The sequence below is a fragment of the Diorhabda sublineata genome, chromosome 4 (assembly GCF_026230105.1).
Source record: "Diorhabda sublineata isolate icDioSubl1.1 chromosome 4, icDioSubl1.1, whole genome shotgun sequence".
Taxonomy (NCBI): domain Eukaryota; kingdom Metazoa; phylum Arthropoda; class Insecta; order Coleoptera; family Chrysomelidae; genus Diorhabda; species Diorhabda sublineata.
In genome coordinates this window covers 11,414,180-11,427,901 of record NC_079477.1, presented here as the reverse complement: position 1 = coordinate 11,427,901, position 13,722 = coordinate 11,414,180, and the positions used below count along the sequence as shown (strand labels likewise).

At 30.6% G+C, this 13,722-nt stretch overlaps 1 protein-coding gene across 1 annotated transcript in view; it reads left to right on the top strand.

Annotated features, from left to right (window-relative positions):
• Nucleotides 1-13,722, top strand: part of LOC130443090 (lachesin-like) — a 506,360-nt gene that overhangs the window by 462,628 nt on the left and 30,010 nt on the right. The window lies entirely within an intron of this gene.

The following is a 13,722-nucleotide window of genomic DNA, read 5'->3' as shown; positions in this document are numbered from 1 at the left end:
GTATTATCATCACATAGAATATGTGGTATTCATTTTGAACCAATTTGTAGAAACCCCAATGGCAGGTTAAAAAAACTTTCACTGCCAACTATACATTTACCTGGTATGTACTTATATTTACTGTGACAATAAACCTCATATGAATCCTAGTGAAAGGTTATGCATAGGAAAAGAATTGCCATTTTTGTTTGTGGGTTACGAAAAAGGTGAAAATGATATTTTTTGGGTACAGGAGCAACCATCTTCATTTTCAACACCAAAAAGGCTGATAGGTAGGTATGAAAATCTGCCTGTAAATTCTTCTAGTCATGTAATCAAGATGCTAAATTGTTTGAATCATTGTACATTTTGGGTATAGACATGACTCAACCATTTATGGCAGTTGTAAGCAGATAGTTATTGGAAAACGAAGAAAAATGGATTGATGTGTCTAACATCTGGGGAACAGGCTGTATGTCTTTATTTCATATTAACAACCAAAAGTATTATTCAATAATAATTTAGGTGAAAGATAAATGTCATTGTATATTTTCTATAATGTAGTTGTACAATTGTTTATTTTTGCTCACTTATTTCCTGTTTTTTTTCTATTGAGATTAATTGAGACATTTTTTAGAATCAATTACAAGGACTAGTTCCTCTATCAGCACCTTTACTGGTAACAGCCCAATAGAGGGCACAAAAAAACCTGTTTAAGGTTTACACAAGGAAGCAATTATTTCAAGCTCTTGTTGAAGAACCTTGTAAGTATGAATTCAAAATGGCAATATTTTTATATATAATTGTAATAGTTGTATGCACAACTATTGACACTGTCCATATAATAAATTTGAATTGAACCTGAAGTCATGAATTTATATAATTTGTAGGTAGCTCCTCGAGTATCCTGTATGAACCATCGATATCGACTAATAAGGAAACAGATAAACTTGAAGGGCACTCAACTGTGACAGGTGAGTAAAAAAAACTTTTTGTTTTTGGATATAGTTATAAAATGTCAAAAACAAAATAAATATTATTATAATCATCCTGTGTTTCAATATTCCATCTACCAAGATATTATATAAATCATTTAATTTTGAAATTTAGATGGTCGGACCTGGTTGTCACATAAATTGTAAATGAAACCAAAATATTTTACAAAATAAAGAGGTATATATATATATATATATATATATATATATATATATATATATACATATATATATATATATATATATATATATACATATATATATATATATATATATATATATATATATATATATATATATATATATATATATATATATATTGAAATGATCAGAAATCTAAAAGCAAGTAGGTACATGATGAAAATTTATAATTTATTGAGATTAGTTTTATCAAAGATAATGATTAAACTAAAGGCAGAAAATCGATAAAAAAAATAAAAGAAATTGAATTGATATTTGCAAGTTAATTAATTATACTTATTTTATATATAAGGAATTATTTATTAAAAATGATATATTCTAAAAGGATTGCATATGTACAAATCATAATTTGTATCATATAATAATGTTATTAATTATAAATTAATATAAAACTTAGTGGAAGATTGATTTTTTTTGAAAAAATATATGAAACTGTTGACAAAATGACCCATAATAGTGAAGATTCATAAACTATTAATGAAATAAAAGTTTATTTAAAAACATAAATATAAGAACTGACAAGTGTTTGAAAAGTGAAGGACATTGTGAGGAGTCAAGAGCAAAAGTCTAGACTAGTTTAATATGACTGACTAGAATTTTGCTCTTGTCTCCTCACAATGTCCTTCACTTTTCAAACACTTGTCAGTTCTTATTTTATGTTTTTAAATAAACTTTTATTTCATTAATAGTTTATGAATTTTCACTATTATGGGTCATTTTGGCAACAGTTTCATATATTTTTTCAAAAAAAATCAATCTTCCACTAAGTTTTATATTAATTTATAATTAATAACATTATTATATGATACAAATTATGATTTGTACATATGCAATCCTTTTAGAATATATCATTTTTAATAAATAATTCCTTATATATAAAATAAGTATAATTAATTAACTTGCAAATATCAATTCAATTTCTTTTATTTTTTTTGTCGATTTTCTGCCTTTAGTTTAATCATTATCTTTAGTAAAACTAATCTCAATAAATTATAAATTTTCATTATGTACCTACTTGCTTTTAGATTTCTGATCATTTCAATATATATATATATATATATATATATATATATATATATATATATATATATATATATATATACCTCTTTATTTTGCAAAATATTTTGGTTTCATTTACAATTTATGTGACAACCAGGTCCGACCATCTAAATTTCAAAATTAAATGATTTATATAATATCTTGGTAGATGGAATATTGAAACACAGGATGATTATAATAATATTTATTTTGTTTTTGACATTTTATAACTATATCCAAAAACAAAAAGTTTTTTTTACTCACCTGTCACAGTTGAGTGCCCTTCAAGTTTATCTGTTTCCTTATTAGTCGATATCGATGGTTCATACAGGATACTCGAGGAGCTACCTACAAATTATATAAATTCATGACTTCAGGTTCAATTCAAATTTATTATATGGACAGTGTCAATAGTTGTGCATACAACTATTACAATTATATATAAAAATATTGCCATTTTGAATTCATACTTACAAGGTTCTTCAACAAGAGCTTGAAATAATTGCTTCCTTGTGTAAACCTTAAACAGGTTTTTTTGTGCCCTCTATTGGGCTGTTACCAGTAAAGGTGCTGATAGAGGAACTAGTCCTTGTAATTGATTCTAAAAAATGTCTCAATTAATCTCAATAGAAAAAAAACAGGAAATAAGTAAGCAAAAATAAACAATTGTACAACTACATTATAGAAAATATACAATGACATTTATCTTTCACCTAAATTATTATTGAATAATACTTTTGGTTGTTAATATGAAATAAAGACATACAGCCTGTTCCCCAGATGTTAGACACATCAATCCATTTTTCTTCGTTTTCCAATAACTATCTGCTTACAACTGCCATAAATGGTTGAGTCATGTCTATACCCAAAATGTACAATGATTCAAACAATTTAGCATCTTGATTACATGACTAGAAGAATTTACAGGCAGATTTTCATACCTACCTATCAGCCTTTTTGGTGTTGAAAATGAAGATGGTTGCTCCTGTACCCAAAAAATATCATTTTCACCTTTTTCGTAACCCACAAACAAAAATGGCAATTCTTTTCCTATGCATAACTTTTCACTAGGATTCATATGAGGTTTATTGTCACAGTAAATATAAGTACTTACCAGGTAAATGTATAGTTGGCAGTGAAAGTTTTTTTAACCTGCCATTGGGGTTTCTACAAATTGGTTCAAAATGAATACCACATATTCTATGTGATGATAATACTGTATTTGCACGCATTAACTTGGGGTTATTTATTCTTTGTCTATAATGAATGTCTATAAAAAAGTAAAATAAGGATAAAATAATTTAACATATTTAACCATTCAATAAAATTATTTCCTTAATACAAAAATTCAAATAGCTAATAAACAAACAATATAAAACACCTTTGCAAAGATTTTATACCCCGTTTGCCAGATGGACGTTGTTCATTCAATAATCTTGGTTGTTTCTGGATGCATGGTTGCAACTTAGTTTCAGAATCGAGATTGGCAAACATTCATAAATAAAACACCAAAAAGTAAGCTTTTAGATGTAAACCGGCAACATAGATGGAGTTGAAAATCGTCCCGAACTTCTCCCATTCCAGTGCACAGGCCCTGGCTACCACGGTCGCTGACCTCTCCAATCGTCAAATTCTTAGTCGGAAATATCACAACTTCCGCAAATATAAAATTTGGAGCCAAATTTAGAAATCTATAATTAAATCCATAATGAAAAATTCCACATCGGTTGACAGTCAAAAGGAAAATATGAATGAAGTTAGCAGCAGACTTCTTGAGCAAAATCGGGTCACACATCATAACGACAATCTAGCCAGGTGCAACAATAGCTCAATTTCAAAACACCAGCTAACAAATCACTCCTCAACAACCTTTCAACGGACTAAACAACCAAAAATCAATTTCCGCAAAATTTACAAAATATTGCAGGAATAACTTAATTCGTGAATAGTTAACTAGATGAGGCTTTAACCTTCTAAGGGGAAGGCTTTTACAAGCAACATAATTCTGCAACCAGTTATACCACGTCTGGAAAATTTCGAATAATGCTTGCCTCCTTTGGACCAAGACTTACTTAACCTAAAAATAAAATAAACCAAACATTCAATTTGTTTATATAAAAATAATTCAACAAAAGGACAAATTAAACTGTGCTATATAACTTAAATTCCAGGAACCCAGTATGTAGTACATACAAAACTACAAAAGAGGTCTGAAATATAATATGTAAATATTTCTACTCAAAGATAATATGACAAAATATCACAAAAAGAAGTTGGTAGGTTTATATCGTATAATGTTTATAACAACAAAAGTAACGCAAGCTGTGAGCAGAGAAAACGTTACAATACATTAGTTAAAACACGTCATCGTTTGATTCAGAATCCATCGACTGTACTGTCTTTCATTCAGGTCTCTTCGATCATGAACTAGTATTGACAAAATTGTCGTATGCAGTATCTTTTCGCAAAAAAAATTTCAAAACCTCAAGCATCGTTGTCTAACAACTGACTGGAACATTCTCTCTGGTGATGCTGACTCATATGAATTTTCTAGATTCATAAAAATACTAGCTTGTTTGGCATCCACTTCTTTCCCTATAAGACTTATTATGAATGCGCGAAATCAACCCAACTAAAGGTTTACGTATATCTGTAAAGAACATGCGATCTTTATCTCATCCAAGGAAATTCTCCAATAGTGTCTTTCGAAATTATGTGAAACTATACAGAAAAATTTATCATAAGGCAATAATAGCCGCCGAGAATGTTTATCATAATACTAGATTCGCAACGATAACGTTGGTGAAGAAACATGGTCTATTGTGAATGATGTCTTATAGGAATAAGATGACCCCGAATATTTTACGATTCCAAGGCGAATCTCTTGGAAATTCATACTGTACATTCTCATACGCTCCATCTATTGTTAGTACTTTCACATTTTTTATTAAAAGCTTTCAATGTTCGAATAGTGCCAGTCGTGGCCAAGTATATTTTGTTATCGGTAAATTCCTCAGTAAAGTCCCTTTGTGTCCTTTTGACACTGTAAAAGCACTCACCGCGAATTCTCTATCGCATTTGCTTGAATTTTTGGATTCTTTAGTGAATCGAAAAATAACCAGAGGAAATACAGAAATCCTAAATGAAAGCTTAGGCGTGAGCGCGTCGATTCGTCGAAACTACACTATTCACCTAACTATTTATTTTTAAAATTTTTGTTCTAATATGTCATTAAGATGTTGAAACTGAGTGACAATATTGAAATAAATCAATTAACTTGAGTAATATTAGCACACATTTGCTTGAAATCAAATATCCTCTTCATACTAATGCATTATCGTTCAGATAACTATGGTACTATATCTTGAATTTTGATCATTCTTTGAAATCCGTTTTCAAGTACATTCTTCCTATTCTTTACTTTGGTGTATAGTTGACTTTTAATGAAATCCAATATCAATGGTAGAATATCTTAGTTCTGCTGCACTCGTAGTTAATAGATTTCCCATAGTAATAATCTCAGTCTATAGTGAGAAAAATGTCATTAATTATATTACCCTCAGATTGTCCGAAATTTGACCATTAATTTGACTACATTTTTTCATTTGAGGAATTAGATAATATAGAGATTGAAAGTAAAAAGCATATGCCTGATGATTGATTGATTGATTTGTTCCGATTATTATATATATTGACAATATCAAATTTTTCATACGTCTGACAGAAGAAAAGCTGTACAATTTCTATAAATACGTTCTATGAGAATCAAAAAAATTTGCCCATAATTGAAGAAACTCACCAATTTCTGTTATGAATAGAATATCATAGACCCAAAATGAATATGGAATCAACTGAACTTCTCTGAATACTCAGTCAGTCGTATGACTAACTAAGAAATATACATATTTTTGCCAAAAAACGATTTTATTCATCAATGTAATCTCCTCCCAGAAGCAACTTCTCGATGCCGTGCTTGTCGAAGGATTTATCTTTTATTTCAAAATACGTTACAGATTTAGCAATTGCTTCTTCATTTGAGCAAAATTTTTACCGGTGAGCATTTTTTTGAGATCAGCGAACAGTCAGTAGTCTCTGGGGGCTAGACCTGGACTATACGATGGATGAGAAAGCAATTCGTTCAATTTAACCAACGTTGCCGACGAGTTGTGAATCGGTACATTGTCTTATTGTCAATAACTTTATCTAAAATTCGCTATTGATTGTCTCTCCGTTTTGGAGATTTTCGATGAACAATATTCCATGTGCATCCCAATATACTGAAGCCATTTCTCAGCTGACTTTTGTGCCTTTGGACACTTCATATGTTGTTCACCGGTAACAGTCCACTCAGATTATGATTTGATTCTGGAGTGAAGTGATGGATCCATATTTCATCCATTGTCACATATCGATATAAAAATCTGATTTGTTATGCGTAAAAATGCCAAACGATGCTCTGAATCACCAACATGTTGATGGTGTTTGAAATCTTTCTCATGGACAAATTTTCAAACATAATGATAGATCAAATCTCATATCTCTATAGCATTAGCTATCTCACGCGTTTCCAATTTACGATTAGATATAACCAATTTGTGAACTTTTTTGATGTTTTCTTGTGTAACGTTCACCATCATAGATGTATATACGTTAAAGTATGTATATAAGTTAAAATTCCACAAACAAATAACAAATAGTTCTATTCGATGGAGCAGAATCCGGATAACACTTTTGTAGCCATTGTTGAGCTTTTACTGGAAGCAATGATAAATTAACACACGATATTGTTTTGCATCCATTGTTTTAGAAATAACAAAAGTAGCTTCAATCAAATGGCTGTCACTTTGTTCTGACTAATCGAAATGTCATAGAATTTCACAAATAGTCTTTTGAAATTTGGTACGTCATATAGATTTGACGATGGCAGCACCAAAGAAAAAAATAGAACATACAAATTTCATGAAAACCATTGGATTGAGGTCAGTTAGAAAAATTTGGTATTCAACACAAAAGCTTCCATTTTTAAGCAACTATATGAAAAAGAGAGAAACAAGATCTAGAAGAACGCATTGCATATCCAATAATAATGTCTTATAAAGAAGCAATCCAAGATTCAAACCATATTTTGGTAGTAACAGTCCAGAATACTAGAAGAAAGAAACCTTTGCAAAGAAGAAAAAGATGATATGGTAGAAAACAACGATTGAAGATGACCAACTAGATGATATTTTAGAATCAAATTTGAAATAAGAGAATCTACAGGAATGTAGAAATACGAAGAAGTGAATTTTCAAGATCAAGAAGATCAAGATGAAATAGGATATATATATATATATATATATATATATATATATATATATATATATAAGAATGCACGTATATAAAATAATGGTCGTAACCCACAGAAAGGCAAAGAGAAATTCCAAAGGTAATGAACCCGAAAATTGACAGGATTTTAAACAAAAGAAATATTTATCTTGAAAGCGAACAACTGATTGGAAACCACTGAAAGGAAGATGGAAATTCGGAAGAACAAGTAGATTGAAAACTGGAAACGCCAAAAAGATCATAAAAAAGGGTGAAAATTGTCACAAATTAAAGGAGCTTAAGAAAAGCGAAGATAATGTGAACTTACTATGATACACGTATTTATCCCATGTGAATGAACATCCATTTCTTCGAAATTGTGTTCTAGTATGGAAAAAGAGAAGACATATTTTCATAATTCAACTATATTGATGTTAGAAAACACGATTTTCAAAAAAAAATGTGGTCGACAGAACAAGCAAATTCATCATTTACTATTACTTTTATGTATTACATGACACTGCTATGAGTAAAAAGTTTCCGTAAAAAGCTTGTTCAAAGTCAGCAACGTTACAAGCGAATAAAACTGAATAAATAAAATAACACGCCTTCATTTCTGTATCAATTCTAAGGTTGTAGACGCCGGTTTTGGAATACAATGCACAATCAATCGAATGTGTGATGAAATTGCATTTTTCTGAATGCAACCAACGTTTCTTCCAACTATAATATTGTGTTCGAAACAGTGACACAAAATCCATATTTCAATTCGAAAATATGAGGTATTGCTATGATATAACGAAACTGGTGATATAAAACATACTATTTAATATTATGTATATTTATTTATTACCACCTCCAATATATATCCCTCCTCTATCATGACATCGCTCCATTCTGACAGTTCCCCGATGACGCGAGCCGCTTTTTTATACACAGCTTCGACATACTCAAATTTTAATAGGGTATTATCTATCAATTAAAAAGAAGATTTCTAAAAAGACAGATCATTTTGGTGGGGTTCTTTACCTGCCAGGTGAACTTATAAATAATGTGTAGATGCGAGTATGTAGCTCTATAAACAAGCTGTAGTTTAAGAGATAGCGTTTATCGGCAGCTGTCTGCGTTCTTGCTTGCCGCGTTACTATTGCTCAATATATACATCTCGGTCTTTACATCGTTCCATGCGAATCTTCCATTCTTTGAAACAGTGTAGAAAGTATTTTTACAGCAGTTCCCTCAGGACGCAAGCCCCTTTTTTATTCGCAGCTTTGACATACTCGAACCTTATACCTTTTAATGCCGTTTCGATTAGTCATACATCATTAGGTTTTTTAATAAGTCGCATTTCAAAAGTATCAAAACAAATCTTCTTCCATATTTTCGTTCGTTTTTAGATGCTCAAACCACTAAAAAATACGTAAACGCGACTTGTTTCAATAAATTTTGAGTTTCAGTTCCAGTTTTCCCAAGTTTCATGTGAAATTTCATAACAATTCGCTGCTCCATTTCTACGTCTATAATTTTTACGGTTAAACAAATAAACCATGGCATTCGAACTAATAGGCTTCAGGCTAAGCAGCCCATGCGTACTTTTTCTGTAACAGCGCTAGTGTCGTTACTTAATATCCACACATCACAGTATATTGAAATATATTTGTCATGCCAAAAATATAGATGTTCATTGATGAAGATTTCTCTCGAATCACCAGGAAATAGAAACATTCATAAATTTACACAATTATTGTTGACTCCAATATTGATGTGAAATAAAATATAGTTGAATAAAATTAATACAAATTAACAGCAAAAATACCAATGTAATGGAATCAAAATATATAACATATTTAAAAGTTTTTGCACGTAATTTGTACGTTGATAGATATAATAATGCCGTATTTCAACCCTTTTTCCCAACTTCAAGTTATCTCTCTATTTATCAAGCCGACAATTATATAATCACCATGCTAGCGACGTATCTGTAGAAAGTTTCTTCGAACAAACCACTTTTCGTAATGAGGTCGAAACAGGTTATCTATAGAATTACTGAGTATTGTAACAAACCTACAGTATGAAAACATGTTCTTCCAATTTATTATGTGTGTTATTCTGTACAGTACGTTAGAAAAAGTTACTAACTTTAAAGTAGTATAACGAATGAATACTTGAGTTCAAAAACGAGTGAAACTTTATTCCCTAACTTATATTAGTATAAATTATTTACATGTTTACTAATATGTCAGGTAAAATATAGCTGATTATTCCAATGAAAAAAGGCTAAATTTGATCAATATACGCAATCTAATAAGAAATCGTTAAAGCCCCAATTTCCTTTTTATGTCAAAAAATATATGAAACTACTTGCGAACCTGAACTGAAACTATTAGAATCTATAAATCCGTTGTGTACCTAATCACTAATCTGTCTATAACAAGAAAATATGACTACTGTTTGGGCACCTGCTTCCATTACAACTTTTCTTAAAATGTGAAGCTGCTAGATAGAACCACTGAAATTTAAAATGGCGACTATCTGCGCATTCAAATAAAACGAGTTTATAGATATAGTCGCAGTTATCCTAACTCGAATTGCAGAAAAATTATAACGTGAAATTATCAACTTTTAATAGATGACCTCATGACTAAATGATGTCTCATTGATGGTTGAGAAGTAATACATCGATTGTATTGAAGATGGACAAGTTGAAGTTGATGTATTCGGTACGCTACTACAACTAGCCTGTCAGTATGTCGAGCGAACGTTTTTGACTTAAGAAACTGCTTCTCGCAATGCACGAGATGAGGCTAACGGTATAAAATATATATATATATATATACACATCTACTAAATATTACATACCAATCTTCTATGGGTGAGACCTAAGCGATGGTAGTGAACAATAAAGAAAGATTCCATTTGAGTGAATTATCGAAAAACAAAGTCATTTGTTTCCAAGTTGAAAATATCGAACAAACATATCTGTATTATTCAGTGAATTATATCTAAGAACAATTATAGTCATATTACCGGGAGATAGCCAGTGAATTACTATCCGTGAAACATGGAAGAGCTTCTCGCTAATGCTGATGTTGCTACCATTGATACACCTGAACACTTCTATAATCATTAAGCAGTGGATAAGTGAAGATTGCGATACCTTTGCAAACATTCGGTCACCGAAAAACTGCTTGCTCTAGAAGCCATTTTTTGTAATCTAATTTTCATTAGATTTCTGATTCGATTCAATTAAATCCAGATTTTGTGGAATATCAATGTGATTTCGTGAAACTAACACAATAGTCCAGTCAAATAAGACATTGAAGGTTAGAAAAATTCTCATAGAGCTGAAAATTGGTATGAATGTTCAGAATACTATTATAAATGTATTCTGAAAAGTCTCTGTGTTAAAAATTTTACTGATGGTGAAAGTTTGCCAAAATAGGTTTTTCGCGTTTTTCAGCTAAATGATGAGTTTTACAGAAAAAATAGTTCAAACAGAAATTGTAGATCATCCGATAAAAAATGTATCTACTCTTTTTTTTAAGTATTGCCAGTTCCGTGATATAGCGGTTGAAAGAATAATATTTTATTCGTAATATGCACGTTCATGTACTTTTATATACATTTTTGAACCGTTATACGAGTAAACATATGAGTCCCTATGTCTTATACATACAAATTATGAAATTCTTAGAATATAAATGAACGTCAAAAACTCGGTCCCCATTTTCATTAAGTCGCATGGCTTTGAGTAACATCTCATGTCTTCCTTTCAATTGTCAGCGTGGCGATGCTCATACACCTGCTCCGTTTCAAAGGTATCATACTCAACAAAATAACAAAATACTGTTAGTCGTAAGCATTCCTTCGTTGTGACAACTTGTGGCTATCGCTTATATTCTGTAACAAAGTTGGTGCATTTTATTGTTTTCTGCTTTCTGCTTTATTTGATGTCAACCTTTGACTGAAAGTGGAGTTGTTACTGTTGATCGCGGTTTAAAAGCATTAATTGATGCAAGTATTGAAAGAGGTGATGAGTTTTAGGATTACCTGAAAAACCTGACATCTATAAAAACTCATGCCGAAAAAATTATACGCGAAAAAGTAGCATTGATGCCCTGAAAAGACGGCGCCAAGAAGAAGAAGCTGGTGCATCAAAAAAAGTCCTCTCTGTACTAGAGGTGTAGTAGTAAGTGAGTAAAACTACATTTTGCTTCAATCGGTGTTGTTTATTTTGCGGCAATGAATTAAATGAAGAGTTGGAGAAGAAAAAAGACTGCAGTACCGATGTAATATTTTTAAAGTGACTACACTTTCGTTCAAAGACAGTATTCTAACTATAGCTAAAACTCGTTGTGAAGATATAGCCAAAACTGTTGCTGCTCGAATTGAATTTGAATATGATTTAGTCACTGCCGAGGCTAAGTATCATAACGATTGCTACAATTCTTTTTTGAAACTGACCACTTGGAGTAAAGTCGGTTGTCCTCAAGATGAAGCTACAAATATTGCGATGAGAGAGATATTTAAGCATATTGAATATAACGATGACTGTCAATTCACATTAGACGACATGAAAAGTATTTGTAAAAAATCAACAATAGATAACAGAACCATTAAAATGTGATTGAAGTTGGAGTATGGTGATAAAATTATTATCACAGAAAAATCAGGATCATTAAAAATTCGTATGTTTCATTGATAGTCACCATAATATTTTAAATCAAGCTTGGTACAAAAAAAAATAATTTTTTCAAATTATTTTTTCATTTATATATTACATAATTTACACAGCTTTCACCATTTTCAATACTCAATGTGAATTCAATAGGATTACAATAGGTCGTGGAATAGGCCGGGAAAACCACGTTAAAAAAAATACCAAGCACACTACCTCATAGGTGGTGTGGCAACGTGTGCATTACGAATAATAGTATATTATATTATAAGCATTGAAAGTGTATATTTTTTTTACGAACAATATTTGCAGTTGCGAGGCGGAGCGCAAAATTGCGAGTAAATATAGGCACTTTTAGTCCGTATGATATATACTATTTTTTCTCCAACCATGTCAAAATTAAAATAAAGTTGGTTTTATTCAAAAATCGTAAATAATTTGGTAATAAATTTGAATAACTATTAATTATAACAGCGATAGCAAGTCGGTAGTCATGGATATCTGGTATTGTTGTTAAATATCGATTGTCAAGTAGACATACTAATCATATGGTTTTTGTAGTAGTTTGGTAGTACTTTTAGCCCTAGGATTAGAAGAAGCGTTTTCAATCCTAGGATTTAAAGGTTGCTAAGCAACGAGCAAATTTTTGTACGGTAAGGGAATTGATGGCATTTGCACCTGAAAATAGTACAAAAATATCAACATTTTTTTATGGTTGGAGAAAAAATATATTTTTCAATTCATTCAACCGCTATATCACGGTAATGGCAATACTTATGAAAAAAAGTGTAGATACATTTTTTGTAGAGAATTGGGATATCTAAAATTTTTGTCTGAATTATTTTTGGTGTAAAACTCACCGTTTAGCTGAAAAACGCGAGAAACTTATTTTGGTCAACTTTAAACATCAATAAAATTTTTTGCACAAGGGGGATTGATGGGGACTTTTCACAATTCATTTATAATAGGATTCTGAACAATCATACCTATTTTTAGCTCTATGGAAATGTTTGTAACTCTACTTCTATTTTAAGGACTAATTTGACTGGACTACAAATTTAATTATTGATTTGATTGTGAGTATAAGTATTTAGTAAAAGAGATTCAAATAAAACATATTATTTAGGAAAAAAACCAGATTCATAGTCAAACAACCAATAGAAGTAATCAAATTTCATGTCATATTGTGATTAAAACCCTCTAAATTTCAAAATTATATACTTTTATGCATGTGAGGAGAGAGTGATAGGTTTTGGAATAATATATATAATATATAATTTATTATTTTCACAATTCCATTTCATTGGGATAGTTCAACTTAATATAAAAATAAAAATAATTTTTGTTGCTCGTTTTGGTACGTTATCAATATTCTAGTATTTGTTCGCACATTGTACATTTGTCATGTAAAACAAGCGACACAGGTCACTGCGCCTTAGACAACACCAAAGAAATTTTGTCGTATTTGCATGCCGCTGTGAGCTCTTACTAATAGCAAAATCGGTGGGACGGTAGAAACAACTA